At 35.8% G+C, this 4,996-nt stretch overlaps 1 pseudogene; it reads left to right on the forward strand.

Annotated features, from left to right (window-relative positions):
- Window positions 1–2,239: 2,239 nt before the first annotated feature.
- LOC102814293 overlaps window positions 2,240–4,996 on the forward strand; it is a 130,897-nt pseudogene continuing 128,140 nt past the window's right edge.

A 4,996-nucleotide genomic window follows, 5' to 3' on the forward strand; every position in this document is an offset into this window, starting at 1 on the left:
TGGAGGGTCTGTGAGAAAGAGGAAGAGTCCCAATGAGATGGATCAATACAGTGGCAGCAACAATGGACTGAAAAGTAATAGCCATCAATTTTGAGGCTAGTGCAGGACTAGGCAGTGTTTCCTTTTGTGATGTATGAGTTATTATAGACTGAAAACACCTAACAGCAATGGCAACACTGTCAGGTAATGTATATTTAGATAAATTTCTCAAATATCTCTTACTAGACAATATAAGATGAACTCAAACATTTAAAATGTGTATCATTGCTGTGGAACTCTAACTGTAGCTGAGGCAGGCAATGGACTCATTTATAAGTATTTTCCATTTAATCAAAAATTAATATCAATACAGAAAAATCTATGTCTGCATATTTATGCCCTCGTTTTGTTCACACAGTAAGATAAAAAGCCATTCTACTTAGCTAATTTAGAAATAATAATTTTTAAATGGTAGAACTTACTGACTTTTGAAAGCATAGAAATAAATTGATTAAGCAATATTTCTAGCATCAGATCAGTGTTACATTCCATTTTTAGTTTGAAATTACCCATTTGATTCTGCTTGGGAAAGTGATGTTTGACAATTTAAGTAATATCAGTTAAAATAATGAATATATTTCCATTCAGTTAAAATGCACTGAAAGTATTGTCATTGACAGAACTTTTTCCTATCTAAAAGGATCCCTGTATTTTCACTGTTTTTATTTATTTTTTTCCCCCATCATAATTTTACACATAATGGTACAGAATAGGTTAACATAACTCTAGCACCATGGACCAATCATTTTCTGAGGATTTAAGTTTAGGCCATTTTTTCCCACAAAATGATGCAACGTTTTTAAAATAGGAGGAAATGTCTTCAACTGAATGTTACACAGGTATTTCTTTCTTATCAATATTGATGATAATATTAGTAGATATTTTCTCCCACTAACTTGATCATTTTGTTTGGCAAATACAATTTTTTGTTGTTGTTGTTGCTACTGACTAAATAGAAATGGACTGATAGGGTACTGTGACAGAAACCACATTAATTACTAAATCAAAATCTTCTTAAGCTTTCACCATCTTTTGGAATTAACAAGCTAAGATTTTGTAGGTAAAATGATACTTTATATGGGGAAATTGGTAGATGAATGGTATGTTGTTGTTGTTGTTATGTGCCGTGGAGTCAGTTCCGACTCATAGCGACCCTATACAGGGTTTCCAAGACTGTAAATCTTTACGGGAGCAGAAATCCTCATCTTTCTCCCACAGAACAGTTGGTAATTTTGAACTGCTGACTGTGAGGTTAGAAACCTTTTTCATAACCACTACACTACCAGAGCACCTTAGGTGAATGGTATAGACAGAGAAAATACCCTCTGCCAAAACCTAAAGGTAAGAGAAAGCTTATCATATTCTGAAATAGGACAATACATCTTCTTGTTAACTTTCATTGACTCTGTCTCAATTCATGTTGACTCTGTGCACAATAGAAGGAATTGCTGCCCCCACACTTCACCATATCCATAATTGGTTACAGGTCTTACCTTTATGACCCATAGGGAGTTCATTGACTAATTGTTGAGATCAAATCATCAGACCTTTCTTTCTAGTTCATCTTAATCTGGAATATTCACTGAAACCTATTCAGCATCAAAGTCACTTGTATGTTTCCACTGACTAATGAATAGTGACTGTGTTTGTGCTTCATTGATTAGAAACTTAATCTAATTAACATGCATGATAATAATTCTGTTAATGAACCAACATTGTCTCCAGTTAAGACTTAAATGTGGGTAAATGTTGAGTACTAAAGGAAATGTTACAAACTATTAAGCCAGAGTGTTAATATGAAGAACTAGCAGCACAGAGATTTGGGAAATTATCCTGTTATGGAATTTCTTTGAGTTTATAAATAGAAAAATGATCAAATTTCCATTTTAACACATCATTCTTGCTTTAAAAAATATTTGTATGAATATTAGAATAGATTGAAAGGACAGAAATAATTCGAATGCCATTTCAATTATCCCTGAAAATAATAATAGTTTTTGCACTTTATAGAGATCCCGGGAATAGAAAGAATTGGGATGATTTAAAGGCCTAAGGAAAACAGCAGTGAAAATACATTGATTAGATGGGATATTTGGACTAGAAGGTTCCAGCGACAGCATACGCAAGCACTAAGAAGCTGTGGCCCTTTAACAACACGGATGAAAATCCAACCTTAAGGCCCTCCTCAGAATTGCGAGTCATGGACCCTGAGGGCCGAGGAAGTGATCTCCTGATGCCCTGGGTTCATAGGTTTTTGCGAGCTCACTGGCTGGCTACCTCTGTACAATTCTCTTTGGTTCTTATACTGTTCGTTCTATATTTGTCCCTTATGCTTCTAACTCCAGTGATTGTAGCTTCTGAGAAATTGGTGTCTAATGATAGCTCTGGTAGTGTAGTGGTTACGAATCGGGCTGCGAACCTTAAGGTCAGCGGTTCGAAACTACCAGGTGCTCCGCGGGAGAAAGATGAGGCTTTCTACTCCCGTAAAGATTTACACCCTCAGAAACCCTGTACAGGGTCGCTATGGGTCGGAACCGACTCGATGGCACATAACAACAACAACAATGATAGCAATGTACACATTGCCTCTCTTAATGGCTCTACTGTAAATGTCACTGCCTTGAAGGGATTGGCAGTGCATGAGGTCTTGGGAACAGATCTTTGTGAGGAGCAGGCAGTGGCCACCTAGGAAGAATGTCAGAACTGCTTCTTATCTAACTATTCAGTCATGTTTGAACTTTAACTACAAACATGAGCTCTTGATGTCCACGTACAAGAATAAACTGAACTTCCCCCTAGTAGCCAAACCAGTAAAAGCTTCTTCAAATGACTCAGGAAGAACAGGAACAGGGAGTTAATACATAATCTATAATTGCTTGCTTGAACTTTTCTCATAGAAATAAGAATCTTAGATTATTTTGAAAATCATGATGTACTCGAAAAATATGTTAAGATTAAATCTGTGAATCATCATGTCCTGTATCACCTGAATAACCTTGTGTCCTGTCTCTTATGACTAACTACATTTTTTCTTTTGTGTCAATTTCCTTCTTTCTGACAATAAAAGACTGGAGTTTGGCTAGTTCTGCATGCAATGTCTGCAGCAGAAGGAGCCTGCTTGTCAGCTTACATCAAACTTGTTTGTCTGTGTCTTTGTTTCTATATTGTCTCTCTTTCACCTCCAGACATCCCTCCTTCGTGAAGCCCACCCTCTGTCGAGACTGGACCCCGACAAGAAGGTACAATGAAACATAAGTTATTAATATCTGACTTCCTGGTTTCTAATTTTTAAGTTAATTTTCAGAAATGATGTTGACATTATGTTAGCCTACATTTTAGGTCAAGAAAATTGTCTTGACATACAATCTCACAATTATTATTTGGTACAATAAATCTTAAAATTAAGAATGACCTTAAAAGTCATCTAGTTTAATATCTCATTACATGTGAAAGTCTTTGCTACGACATCCTTGTCAGAAAGCAGAATAATCTGTGCTTCAAGTACTTTGATGGAATCATGTTGTTTCATCAGAGAAATTTTTACTTATGTGAAAGATTTGTTTGAAATTTCATTTTTCTCTCTCCTTTTATTATGGTTGGATGTTCCAAATTATACTTCCTCTAACTGCTTTAACTAAGTTATTGTTGTTGTTGTCAGGTGCCATCAAGTCAGAACCATCTCATAGCAACCCCATGCACAGCAGAATGAAACAATGTCCAATCCTGGGCCAACCTCACTACCACTGCCTCACTTGACACCATCAATGATGCCACCTGGCCAATCCATCTCATTGGGGGTCTTCCTCTTTTTCTCTGACCCTCCACCTTACCCAGCATGACATCCTTCTCCAGTGACTGTTCTCTCCTGACAATATGTCCAAGTATGAGAGACGAAGCTTAGCCATCCTGGCCTCCAAGGAGCACTCTGGCAGCACTTCTTCCAAAACAGATCTATTGGTTCTTTTGGCAGTCCATGGCACTTTTAGTATTCTCTTCCAACACCACAACTCAAAGGCATTGATTCTTCTATGATCTTCCTTATTCACTGTCCAGCTTTCACATCCATATGAGCTTATAGAAAATACCATGGCTTGAATCAGGCGCACCTTAGTCCTCAAGCTGACATCTCTATTATGCTAGTGAAATAGAAAAAAATACTGCATGTTGTACAATTATTTTATACTATGTTTTATGGGAAATTTAAGGTCTGCCCTTCCTTACCCCAAAATATTGGTGAGAAGGTCAAACAAAGAAACATATGTTTACATTATTTATATATACAAAAAATACTCTCCAATATCAGGTATAATTGTCATTGCCACATTCTCTTCCAGGTCATCTTCCTCCTTTATGGGATGTAAGATCATTATTTACATGACATTACTAGTTGATTTATAGCATTAGTGATAGATAGAATTTGATTCTACAAATAAAGAGGCATGAAATAAATTTTATTTTTATTTTCTACAAGTAAATGAATTCAGTTCCAAATGCTGATGATTTTAGTTTGCAGAAACATTCATTCTTTTGTAATCTATCTTAGTTCCTGAGGGTATAAGCAGTATCAATTAATAGAAATTCAGTGTGTTGGGTAATGAAATTTCATGTGTTTTTGTCCAAAACTGAGGTGTCTAGACTTGTTTAAGATTTTCATCAGGCTGCTATCTTCTGTATTAATTTTCAGTTCTTTTCCCTAAAGTTTCTTCAGTTATAATACTTCTATATGATATAATTAAACTCATCTTGGTTCTCCTGTGCCAATGTGAATAAGGCATAACTTGGTGAGGTATCTAGGACCTATCTTCTTAGTTTGGGATCTATTAGACTTTCCCCAGAATTTATAGGAAAGAAAACATTCTTTCCAACTTAGCTACCTAAAACTTGCTTTAATTATAGTGATATATAACAAGAGTATTCTTTCACCATACTTGTTCAACCTGTATGCTGAGCAAATAAT

This window comes from Chrysochloris asiatica, unplaced genomic scaffold, assembly GCF_000296735.1.
Source record: "Chrysochloris asiatica unplaced genomic scaffold, ChrAsi1.0 scaffold00269, whole genome shotgun sequence".
Lineage (NCBI taxonomy): Eukaryota > Metazoa > Chordata > Mammalia > Afrosoricida > Chrysochloridae > Chrysochloris > Chrysochloris asiatica.